Raw genomic sequence first — 12980 nt, 5'->3', positions numbered from 1 at the left:
TGGGCTTGCTGTGATGTTGCCAACCATAATATCCATAGTGGTGTTTCTCAAGCACCAGCAGCCCACCACTCCCAGCAGAAATACAGGGCATCCATGTGTGCTGGATCCTAGTGCTCCACGTTTTCCATGCTTACTGCTGGTGGTGAGGCATTATGGATGGCTTTGAATCATAGAATGGTTTGGATTGGAAGACACCTTTAAAGGTCATCTGGTCCTTTTATGCCTTAGGTGCTTTCATCAGCAAAGAGGTAGGGAAGAACAAAGTCCCTTCCTGCAGCTGGGCAGAGCTCCAGCTGGGCAGCTTTTGGGCAAGGAGGATCAGGAATCAAAAACATGGAGCCAGCTCCATGGTAGGTCCCAGCACACATGGGGTGTCCATGAGTTGGTGTCTGCTGCTTGTCCTTGGACATCTTCCTGGGGCTGTTTGGGTGGCTGTGACAAACAGCATTAAGTTAATGCAGTGAAAAGCAGATGGATCATAGAATCAAGCAGGTTGGAAGAGACCTCCAAGCTCATCCAGTCCAACCTATCCCCCAGCCCTGGCCAAGCAACCAGACCATGGCACTAAGTGCCTCAGCCAGGCTTGGCTTCAACACCTCCAGGCACAGAGACTCCACCACCTCCCTGGGCAGCCCATTCCAATGCCAATCACTCTCTCATAGAATGGTTTGGATTGGAAGGGGCTTTAAAGGTCATCTAATTCAAGTTTTTCTGCCTCAGGCAGGTACACCTCCTACCCCAGGTTGCTCAAGGCCCTATCCAACCTGACTTTGAACACACCACTGATGCAGCCTCCACAACTCCTCTGGACAGGCTCTTTCAGTGCCTCACCACTCTCTGGTGAAGAATTTCTTCCTAATGTCTAACTTAAATCCATCTGCTTCCAGTTTGCAGCCATTACCCCTGGATGAGGCACTTAGTGCCATGGTGTAGTTGACTGGATAGGGCTGGGGGATAGGTTGGACTGGCTGAGCTTGGAGGTCTCTTCCAACCTGGTTGATTCTATGATGCTATGTCTTTATAAGAAGCTCCTATCCAGTCATCGTGTAGGACTCCTCTAAAGTCTCCTTGAAGCCTTTCCCAGCCTGTCTTTGAAGGAGAGATGCTGCTGCCCTCTGATCAACAGTTCCATGTCCTTATGGACCCAGTGCTCCAGGCAGGCTCTCACCCTATCCCATTTTTGAGCTTTGAGTTCATGCTTAATATGAAAAAACACACTTAAAAATCAGCTTTTGCATCGTGATTGCTTCGGGAGCGACATGAGGAAAGCCAAGCTGAGAGCTGTGAGCTTCCTAACAACTTGCCAGACTTAAAAGTTGTCACACTTTGTACCGTGGCCTTGTTCCTTGCTTAATTAGTTTGACTTTCATTATTCTTCTTGGCAAAAGCCATCAGGATCCAAAGGTTGTTCAAAGGGCAGGGAGTGATGCAATGATTTTTGCTCCCTTTTTTTACCTTGCTGAGCAGGTTTGTGTCTCTGACATGGGGCTTGGGGGAATGTGATGCTGAAGCGTCCTCTTGTACTTGCCTTTTGGTAATGGTTGTTTTGAACGGGTAGCCTGGATTGTCATGCAAATGTTGGTGACAGCGCTGAGCAGGTTGACTTCAGGATCTCTTCAGGCATGCCGATCCTCACCACCTCTTCTAATGCTACAAAGGCAGCAACATAAGCTTAATTAAAAAAGAATTTCTAATCATGCTGCTCCTGACTGCATTATAAGGCTCAGCCCCTACTTAAAATATCCCTGCTCCACCTCCCTGGGACTTAGGTAATGCCACTGAATTCCCCCTGCTCTCCTTGCACACACACATGCAACCCTTCGAGGCACCAAGATGGTCCAAGCCCATTTCATCCTCTTGCCATCCCCAGAAGATGAAGATCTGTGCACCAGCAGAGTTGCAGAGGAGAGGATTGGTTGGAAACCTCAGTTACCAAGACTGCTTGTAATTACTTGGATAATTCCAAGTGTGAAAGGCAAACAGTTGTGATTCAGGGAGTGGGATATGATATTATCTCTCACATGCTTGGAATTGGGATGTGCAGTGCTGGCTTAGTCCTGACTGCACACAGAATCTCAGCATGATAGGGATTGGAAGAGGCCTCTGGGGGGTCATCTAGTCCAACCTCCCTGCTAGAGCAGGGTCACCCACGGCAGGCTGCCCAGTGTTCCATTCAGGTGAGTCTGAAGTCTCTCCAGAGAAGACTCCCCAACCACTTTGGGCAGATTCTTCCAGGGCTCCAGCATCCTCACAGGAAAAAAGGTTTTACTTCTGTTGAGATGGAACTTCTTGGATTCCAGTTTGTGCCTGATGCACATTGTTCTTTTGCTGGGCACCACTGAAAAGTGTCTGGTCCCATCTTCTTGCTCCACACCCTTTAGCTTTTGATGTGCATTGAAGATCCCCTCTCAGTCTGCTGAACAGCCACAGATGTTTCAGCCTTTCCTCCTCACAGAGGTACTCCAGTCCCCTCAGCACCTTTGTAGCCTGTCAGCTGAGACAGGCTTAGAGTGGTGAGACACTGCCACAGTTTGCCCAGAGAGGTGATAGATGCCCCATCCTTGGAACCACTCCAGGTCAGGTTGGGCAGGGCTCTGAGTAACCTGATCTAATTGAAGATGTTCCTGCTTGCTTGCAAGGTGGTTGGACTAGATGCCCTTTAAAGGTCCTTTCCCATCTCACTGGGTGAGATGCTGCTGGGTTTCTATGATGTCCCTTTGCTGTGCAGGGCTCTGACCCCTCCCATCCTCCTCTAGTCTTTGTGGTGCAACCTGCTGTGCTCCAGGCATTTTGGCAACCAAGAATCAAGTATCCAAAGAGGTGTTAAAAAGTTTGTCTCCTTCGAAAAGGCTCAGTGGCACCAGGATGTGTGGATGGATTGGTGGGAGAGCTCATTCACTGTGTTCATCCACAGCTCCTGTTTCTCCTTGCTGTGATTTCCAAGCATGGTGAGATACAGCTCTGGCCTGAAGCAGAGCTGCATCTACAGCTAGAATTTCTTCCTTTCAAACACCATCAGTGTGATGTGCTGTGTCTTCTTCTGATGTGCTTTGCCTGAGGCTCCCCTCTTACCCAGGTAGCTGTCAGTGGCTCTTATTGTACCTCCCCTATCCCAGTTTTATCCACGCTGCTCTCCACCTCTGTCTGGGGTTTGCACACAAATGGGAGAGACGTGGTGTGTGTGCACATCTGAAATGAAGAGGAGTTATCTGCTGTGGGGTGTTATCTGCTGTTTATGTGCTCAAGTCTGTGCTCAGAGGTCCCAAAGGACTGGCCACTAGTTTGCTGCTGATCTGCCATCCCAGAGCCTGAAGTGATGAGTGGATGTAGCAGCTGCATAGTACTCACCGCTGGTAAACTTTCATTCTTGCACACTTGAGTGCTGTGTCCAGTTCTGGGCCCCTCAATTCAAGAAAGATGTTGAGGTGCTGGAACATGTCCAGAGAAGGGCAACAAAGCTGGTGAGGGGCCTGGAGCACAAATCCTATGAGGAGAGGTTGAGGGAGCTGGGCCTGTTTAGCCTGGAGAAGAGGAGGCTCAGGGGTGAGCTTATTGCTGTCTACAACTACCTGAAGGGGCATTGTAGCCAGGTGGGGGGTGGCCTCTTCTCCCAGGTAACCAGCAATAGAACAAGGGGACACAGTCTCAAGTTGTGCCAGGGTAGGTCTAGGCTGGATGTTAGGAAGAAGTTCTTCCCAGAGAGAGTGATTGGCATTGGAATGGGCTGCCCAGGGAGGTGGTGGAGGCACCGTCCCTGGGGGTCTTCAAGAAAAGACTGGATGAGGCACTTAGTGCCATGGTCTGGTTGACTGGATAGGGCTGGGTGCTAGGTTGGACTGGATGAGCTTGGAGGTCTCTTCCAACCTGGTTGATTCTATGATTCTATAATTCTAAACTATCATTTCCAGAGGCATTTGCCACCTATAGTATCTCCACCCCTGGCTGTCATCCTCCCGTTAATTAATGATGGATGCCCATCCCCATGCTCAGGAAGCTCTGGAAGCAGATCCCTGCAGGCTGAGTTTTGTAGTGGCTGGTGTCTGGGGGATGTTTTCTGACGGGCAGTGGGATTTGTGGTTGAGTTCCCTTCTGTTCTCCTTACTCCTTTGTTTTAAAAGACCTGAAAAGTACCTTTAAAAAGTACTACCTGATGCTGCAGTAGCAAAAAGTGTGGTCCTGGAGGGCAATATGCAGCCAGGAAGGGTATCTGAAGTCATGCCATGGCTTCAGAACATAGAAACGTAGAATGTTTGGGCTGGAAACGACCTTTAAAGGTCATCTAGTCCAACCCCCCTGCAATGAGCTTCAACTAGAGCAGGTTGATCAGAGCCATGTCTGCCCTGACCTGGGATGCCTCCAGGTCAGGGCATCTACCTCCTTTCTGAGCATCCTGGACCAGTGTCTCACCACCCTCATAGTGAAGGACTTCTTCCTAACATCTGACGTCAATTTCCCCTCTTTCACTTTAAAGCCACCCCCCCTTCTCCTACCACTCCATGGCCTTGAGAAATGTCCCTCTCCAGCTTTCCTTGGAGTGTCCATTTACATACTGAAAGGCTGCAGTATGGTCTCAACAGAGCCTTCTCTGCTCTAGGCTGAACAACCTCAGTTCTTTCAGCCTGTGTTTGTAGCAGAGGAGTTCCAGCCCTCTGATCATTTCTGTGCCTTCCTCTGGACTTACTCCAACAGGTCCATGTCTTTGTTGTGCTGAGGGCTCCATAGCTGGACACAGCACTGCAGGTGGAGTCACAGTATCACACAGTATCACAGTATCATCAGGGTTGGAAGAGACCTCACAGATCATCAAGTCCAACCCTTTACCACAGAGCTCAAGGCCAGACCATGGCACCAAGTGCCACGTCCAATCCTGCCTTGAACAGCTCCAGGGACGGCGACTCCACCACCTCCCCGGGCAGCCCATTCCAGTGTCCAATGACTCTCTCAGGGAAGAACTTTCTCCTCACCTCCAGCCTAAATCTCCCCTGGCGTAGCCTGAGGCTGTGTCCTCTCGTTCTGGTGCTGGCCACCTGAGAGAAGAGAGCAACCTCCTCCTGGCCACAACCACCCCTCAGGTAGTTGTAGACAGCAATAAGGTCTCCCCTGAGTCTCCTCTTCTCCAGACTATACAATCCCAGCTCCCTCACCAGAGCAGAGCAGAGCAGAGCAGAGGGACAGAATCCCCTCCCTTGACCTGTTGGCCGTGCTGCTTTGGATGCAGCACAGGGTGTAGTTGGCTTCTGGGCTGTGAGGGCACATTGCTGCCTCATGTCCAGCTTCTCACCCACCAGTGTCCCCAAACCCTTCTCCACAGAGCTACTCTTCATTCCTTCATCCCCCATGGACAAAAAGAATAGCCAAGGAGGATGAGAAACATCAAGTAGAAGTAGAGTGTAGGGGTGCTGCTTTACTGCTCTTGGAGCCATTCTGAGCCAGGCTGCCTCTGCTCTGCCCTGTTAAATCTTCCATGGAGCAGCTGGGTAGGAGGAGTGCTGACTGCTGTGAAGTGGATGGAGGTTAGAGGCTGGAGAGATGCAGGGTGTCTTGGCTGCAGGAGCCAAGGTGCCATCCCTTTCATCAGCACTGTCAAAAAAGAAAGTGGTGAGTGATGGAGACTGATGCTGGAAGGTTTTGGTTGTTAGAACACCAGATGGCTTTCCCCAAAATAGAGCCCAACAGTCTGTGGGCACAAAACACTGTGGTGTACAATAGGAGTAACCTCTGCAAAGCTGCTGAAGTTAATTGTGTGTCATCCTCACCCCCTCCCCCCCACATACTACATTCCCTACTGCCTTATTTACCTCTTAATTAGATCACCTCTAACTGGCTCTGTAAACACTTCAGGGCAAGGATCTTCAGGTTTTGGAGGCATCTGGGAGCGATGGTAAAAAAGGATTAATAATGATGCAAGCAGCTCCAGCATTGCCTCTGTTGTGCATCACTGTTGCTGGGTGGGGTTGGTTTTTTCTCCCTCTATCTCCATATGGTTCATCTAAAATATCAGCTGAGAGGAGAGGGAGGTGTTTGGAAATCTCACAAAGCAAGAGAACTGAAGATGAGGGGAGAAAAATAATCAGCATTTCTGAAGTGGTGTTCCCTGCACTTTGTCCACTTGCTCTCTGAGAGGAATCTCTTCAGCCTTGCCTTTCACCCCTTCTTCTGCTCATCCTCCTCATGCCTTCCTCTCCTTCTCTGCTTTGACACGTCATCCTTGTGTGTTGGGATAGCTGTGACCTCTGCAACTTGGAGGTGGAGGAGAAAGAATCCTCAAGGAGGACTCTAAGGCCAGGTAAGCCTCTGCCACTAGCCAGAGAATGGGTCCACCCCAGGCTGGCAGCCTCATGAGGTGGTACCCACGAGGATGCAAAAGTCCTTTTGTGTGTCTTGCTCGGGTTTAGACCACAGAGTTTTAGTGTCTGAGCCTGACTTGCATGTTGGCTGGGTTCTCAGAAGCAGGTCCTAGCTCAAACTTGCCAATTCCCAGCACCAGGATATCTTCCATACGATGTGTTTCCCTTTGGAAATAGCTCCAGACAGCATCTGCTGCATCCTCCCTGGGAGAGCCTTGACTGAGGTCTTGCTCAGGACATCAAAGTACTGCTGTGATGCAAATGAATTTAAACCAAAACAGAGATATGAAGAAAGAAATAACCTTTTCCCCCCCTCCTTTTATGCTTAGAGTGGTGAGACACTGCCACAGTTTGCCCAGAGAGGTGACAGATGCCCCATCCTTGGAACCACTCCAGGTCAGGTTGGGCAGGGCTCTGAGTAACCTGATCTAGTTGAAGCTGTTCCTGCTCGCTTGCAAGGTGGTTGGACTAGATGACCTTTAAAGGTCCTTTCCCATCCAAACCATTCCATGATTTGATGATGCTATAACCCAGGTCATCTCAGGTTGAAAATACTCACCTGTAGGTTATCTGGGGACTACAGAGCCAGTGAGACATCACCTGCAATCCAGACCTGTGCAGTTGTAGCAGCTTCTCCTTTTCACAAGGGTTTGGTCAAACTCCATCTGCTCTGTTGTTTTAGTCTTCATCTTGCAAATCCCTTTAACTTCTCTGTCATTCACACTTCTCTTTGAGGACCTGTTCTGGTGATGTGTCTGCTGAGAAGCTGGTCTGAGCTGGGCACAATCCTCTGTTTGCTCAGCTAATTAAGCATAGCTGGCTACCAGTGCTTCTAAAAACCCAAACACTTAATAGAGTCATAGAATCAGTAAGGCTTAGAAGGGACCACAAGGAGCAGCCAGTTCCAACCCCCCTGCCATGCCCAGGGACACCCTACCCTGGAGCAGGCTGCCCACAGCCTCACACAGCCTGGCCTCAAACACCTCCAGCCATGGGGCCTCAACCACCTCCCTGTGCAGTCCAGTCCAGCCTCTCACCACTCTCATGCTGAGCAACCTCCTCATGTCCAGTCTGAACCTCCCCACCTCCAGCTTTGCTCCATTCCCTCTAGTCCTGCCACTACTTAGTATCCTACAGAGTCCCTCCCCTTCATTGTCCATGCTTTGCTGATGTGGCCAAATAACCATGGATGCTGCAGTGTCATTGCTGCATTTTGCAGAAGTTCCCATCCAGCATCTTGCTTGGTGTTACCTGACTACAATTAAGGACTGTGAAAATAGCTCCATGCCACCACCCCAGTGCATGGCAGCAGGAGCCACTTCTCACTGCAGGTGAGCTCATTTGGCTCTGTGGCTCTTGATTCAAATTGAGTTTGCCCAAGTTTTCTTTCTTTCTTGTTTCAGCTCCCTGGGATGCTTCAGAATCTGTCTTTGTTCTCAGAGGTGGTTTCACCTCTTCCAAACCTTGCACTGTATGCAAATTTCAGCATCTGTCTGAGCCTTATTAAAGTTAAAAATATAGGAGAAGGCTCAGCAGATACCCAGTGAGCATCAGCAGCTTCCTCTTCCCCACACTGCTGAGTGATTGAATACTGTGTTCAGTGTTGGGCTCCTCAGTTGTTACATCAAGGACTGCATTTGGGGAGGAGTAACAGACTCCACCAGTACAGGCTGGGAGGTGATCTGCTGAAAGCAGTCCTGTGAAGAGGGACCTGGGGGTGCTGGTGGCTAACAAGTTACCCATGGCACAGCAATGTGCCCTTGTGGCCAAGAAGGCCAATGGGATCCTGGGGTGTATTAGGAAGAGTGTGTCCAGCAGATCAAGGGAGGTTCTCCTGCCCCTCTACTCTGCCCTGCTGAGACCTCGTCTTGCATACTGTATTTAGTTTTGAGCTCCCCAGTTAAGAGGGGCAGGGATCTGCTGGTGAGGGTCCAGCAGAGGGCTAAGAGGATGATTAGGGGCCTGGAGGGCACTGCCTGATGAGGAGAGGCTGAGGGACCTGGGGCTGTTTAGTCTGGAGCAGAGAGGACTGAGAGGGGATTTGCTAAATGTTTGCCCTGCTGGTACCTGTTGGTTAGGTGAGGGTGGCACAGCAGTTGTGAAGGTAAAGCACTTTTGTTTGCCTTGATGGATTGTTAGCTTTGGTCACCTTTTTAGAATCATAGAATCAAGCAGGTTGGAAGAGACCTCCAAGCTCATACACTCCAACCTAGCACCCAGCCATGGCAAAGCAACCAGACCATGGCACTAAGTGCCTCAGCCAGTCTTTTCTTGAACACCTTTTTGGTGTTTTGTGAACACCTTTTGGTCCACTCAGGGTGTCTGTGTGGTAACAGAAGGGTATTGGTGAGTTCATTTGGGATAAGGACCTCAATAAGTAGTGGGTAAAGAATTCTGGAGCACAAAGCTTACCTGGATCCCAAGTCTGTTGAGCAGCAGCTGAAGGAACTGGGATTGTTTGACCTGGAGAAAGGGAAGATCAGGGGAGACCTTCTTGCTCTCTGATCAAGAACCTGAAAGGAGATTGGAATGAGGTGCTTGGGGTTGTTGTGGCCAAAGTGTAGAACCCTGCACTTGGCCTTGTTCAATCTCATCCCATTGGCCTCTGCCCACCCATGCAGCCTGGCCAGGTCCCTCTGCAGTGCTCTCCTACTCTCCAACAGCTCCACAGCTGCTCCTAGCTTGGTGTCATCTGCAAACTTACTGATGCTGGACTCAATCCCCTGGTCCAGATCATCAATAAAGATATTGAACAGGACTGTGCCCAGCACTGATCTTTGGGGAACACCACTATTCATATACTAATTTTTGGTGTGATCATTGAGTTTTGCTTGGCTTTCCTTTGCTCTTGCTTTCCAGACTTCTTCCATGGCAGCCAGCCAGCAGCTTGCATCTTCAGAAGTAGAACCATCAATCAGGGATTTAGCATCAAGTCTAATAAAATTGATTAATTTATTTGCAGGGAAACCACAACAGTCTTTGCAAACAAGCTCTCCAGTGCAGTTTGCTCTGTTCTGGCAAGGGAAAGATCCTCCCCAGCAGATGAATTGTTGTTTTGGAGGCAGCACTGGAAAGACTTTTCCTCTGGCTCTTATCAGAGAATCATAGAATGGTTTAGGTGGAAAAAGACCTTAAAGATCATTGAGTCCAGCCATTAACCCAGCACTGCCAGGTCACCACTAAACCATCTCTCTCAGCACCACATCTACAGAGCTTTTTAATCCCTCCAGCAATGTGGACTTCACCACAGCCCTGAGCAGCCTGTTCCAGGCCTTGACAGTCCTTTCTGGGGAAGAAATTGTTCCTCCCATCCAACTTAAACCTTCCTTGTTACAACTTGAGGCCATTTCTTCTCCTCCTGTTATGTTTTACTTGAAAAAAGAGACCCAAACCCCTCATCACTCCAACCTCCTTTCAGGGAGCAGTAACAGAGTGAGAGAGAGTTGCAGAGAGTGAAGGGCCCAAAACTCAACCCAATATTTGAGGGGTGGCCTCAGCAGTGCCCAGTACAGATCCTTGCCCTGTTCCTGCTGGCCCAAAACTCAACCCAATATTTGAGGGGTGGCCTCAGCAGTGCCCAGTACAGATCCTTGCCCTGTTCCTGCTGGCCCAAAACTCAACCCAATATTTGAGGAGTGGCCTCAGCAGTGCCCAGTACAGATCCTTGCCCTGTTCCTGCTGGCCCAAAACAACCCAATATTTGAGGGGTGGCCTCAGCAGTGCCCAGTACAGATCCTTGCCCTGTTCCTGCTGGCCCAAAACTCAACCCAATATTTGAGAGGTGGCCTCAGCAGTGCCCAGTACAGATCCTTGCCCAGTTCCTGTTTGCCCAAAACTCAACCCAATATTTGAGGGGTGGCCTCAGCAGTGCCCAGTACAGATCCTTGCCCTGTTCCTGCTGGCCCAAAACTCAACCCAATATTTGAGGGGTGGCCTCAGCAGTGCCCAGTACAGATCCTTGCCCTGTTCCTGCTTGCCCAAAACTCAACCCAATATTTGAGGGGTGGCCTCAGCAGTGCCCAGTACAGATCCTTGCCCTGTTCCTGCTGGCCCAAAACTCAACCCAATATTTGAGGGGTGGCCTCAGCAGTGCCCAGTACAGATCCTTGCCCTGTTCCTGCTGGCCCAAAACTCAACCCAATATTTGAGGGGTGGCCTCAGCAGTGCCCAGTACAGATCCTTGCCCTGTTCCTGCTGGCCCAAAACTCAACCCAATATTTGAGGGGTGGCCTCAACAGTGCCCAGTACAGATCCTTGCCCTGTTCCTGCTGGCCCAAAACTCAACCCAATATTTGAGGGGTGGCCTCAACAGTGCCCAGTACAGATCCTTGCCCAGTTCCTGCTTGCCCAAAACTCAACCCAATATTTGAGGGGTGGCCTCAACAGTGCCCAGTACAGATCCTTGCCCTGTTCCTGCTGGCCACACTATTGCTGCTGCAAGCCAGGATGCTGTTGTCCTTCATGGGCACACTGTTGGATGTGTTGGTGCCATCACTGGTTGTGAGTCAGGGTGATGTGTGCTTGTGGCACAGTTTAATTTGTGCTCCTCCAGAACCTGATGTGTTTGTCCCTTCTGCCAAATGCTTCCTTTTCCCCACAGCAAAAAGTGTCTAATTGCAACGTGTACTTCAGCAGCCTAAGAGGAGTCTGAGTGTGTAATGTTCTGTGACTGGGAAGGAATTAGCCTTATTTTTCCCTTTCAGCAGCTGTAGAAATTAACCCACTTTTCCTATCAGTTACTGGGAGAAAAGGTTATGCATCCTGCAGCTCTGCTTTGTGTCTTATCTCTGCTGTAAACATTGCCAAGCGGTGACTTGCTGGTGTCGAGACATGAAGGGCTCCACAAGGAAGACTGCTCAAGGAAGGCAGATAAATTCACAGGATCAGAGGATATTAGGGCTTGGAAGGGACCCAAGGAGATCATCGAGTCCAACCCCCCTGCCACAGCAGGGCAGTAATATCTAACACAGATCACAGAGGCCTTGAAAGGCTCCAGAGAAGGAGACTCCACAACCTCTCTGGGGAGCCTGTGCCAGTGCTCTGGGACCCTTACAGTCAAGAAGTTGCCCCTTGTGTTGAGCTGGAACCTCCTGTGCTGCAGCTTACACCCATTGCTGCTTGTCCTATCCCAGGGAGCAGTGAGCAGAGCCTGTCCCCCCCATCCTGGCAGCCTTCAGATACTTATAAACATTGATCAAATCCCCTCTCAGTCTTCTCTTTTCCAGACTAAAAAGTCCCAGCCTCTCCTCATAAGCCATGCCCTCCAGTCCCCTAGTCACCCTTGTAGCCCTCTGCTGGACCCTCCCCAGCAGATCCCTGTCCCTGTCACACTGGGGAGCCCAGTTGCATCACCCTTTCAGGCTTCACCTCAGTTGGTGTTTGCAGCACCTTCTCAGGATTAAAGCCACTGCAAACAAAGAATGGGTTTGCATTGGAAGAGTGCAAAGGGCTCCTGCTGGTGATGTGGAGAGGAACATCCTCCCCAGACACTTGGCAGCCCACCATGAGCCCTTTCTCTCTGGTGTTTTTAAGCAGTGAATTGCCATTTTAACCATTCAAGTTTGCCTTCCTCACAGGCTCACAGAGTGATGGGGGCTTGGAAGGGACTTCTGTGGATGATCTAGTCCAGCCCCACTGCTAAAACAGAGTCACCCAGAGCAGGTAGCCTAGGATCATGTCTAACTGGCTGTGGAATCTCCAGAGAAGGAGACTCCACAGCTTCTCCAGACAGTCTGGTCCAGTGCTCTGGCAGCCTCACAGAAGATAAGTTATCTTCTTGGTGGTTGTAATAGTGTACTTGGTGGTCCTATGAGGACATGGGCAATGAGGGAGCTGGGGGTGTGCAGCCTGCAGAAGAGGAGGCTCAGGGCTGACCTCATTGCTGTCTGCAGCTGCCTGAAGGGAGGCTGTAGCCAGGTGGGGTTGGCCTCTTCTGCCAGGCAAGCAGCAAGAGAAGAAGGGGACAGAGTGTCAAGTGGTGCCAGGGGAGGTCTAGGCTGGATGTTGTTAGCAAGTTGTTGTCAGAGAGAGTGATTGGCATTGGAATGGGCTGCCCAGGGAGGTGGTGGAGTCACTGTGCCTGGAGGTGTTGAATCAAAGCCTGGCTGAGGCACTTAGTGCCATGGTCTGGTTGATTGGATAGGGCTGGGTGCTAGGTTGGACTGGATGAGCTTGGAGGTCTCTTCCAACCTGGTTGGTTTTGTGATTCTATGACAAGAGGAAACAGCCTCAAGTTGCAGCAGGTGAGGTTTAGGTTGGGTAGGAGGGTCAATTTCTTCATGCAACAGGTTGTGAAAGCCGGGAACAGGCTGCCCTCTTTCAGAGCAGTTGTGGCGTTTCCATCCATGGAAGAATTGTTGTAGCTACAGGCAGGTAGCTGTGCTGCTGTGGGACATGGTTTAGTGTTGATCTGGCAGTGCTGGGTTCGTGGTTGGACTCAGTGATCTTAAAGGTAATTTCCAACCTCAATACCTCTATATTCTATGATTTATCTCACCTTACTACCATGCTTGCTGCCTCCAAGTTTTCCATGCATGATGCAGTTTTGGAAGCGATCTGGTGGGGCTGTCAGTCCTGAAATGAACACTAGTGAAAGAAATGAGGAGAGGGACTTGGGGGTGCTGCTGGACAAGA

The 12980-nt window shown here is 50.3% G+C and overlaps 1 protein-coding gene across 7 annotated transcripts in view; it reads left to right on the top strand.

The window, feature by feature from the left end:
- Positions 1-12980, top strand: part of NCOA1 (nuclear receptor coactivator 1) — a 266235-nt gene that overhangs the window by 149828 nt on the left and 103427 nt on the right. The window contains exon 1 of one of the 7 annotated variants that reach the window (XM_064146629.1): positions 6269-6286. The exons of the other annotated variants lie outside the window; for them this stretch is intronic. The gene's annotated coding sequence lies outside the window, so the exon portion shown is untranslated. Of the gene's footprint in view, positions 1-6268; positions 6287-12980 lie in introns of those variants that run through there. 7 annotated transcript variants of the gene reach the window in all.

Source organism: Pogoniulus pusillus, chromosome 7, assembly GCF_015220805.1.
Source record: "Pogoniulus pusillus isolate bPogPus1 chromosome 7, bPogPus1.pri, whole genome shotgun sequence".
Lineage (NCBI taxonomy): Eukaryota > Metazoa > Chordata > Aves > Piciformes > Lybiidae > Pogoniulus > Pogoniulus pusillus.
The sequence above is the reverse complement of the archived record's forward strand: the minus strand, read 5'-3'. Positions and strand labels throughout refer to the sequence as shown.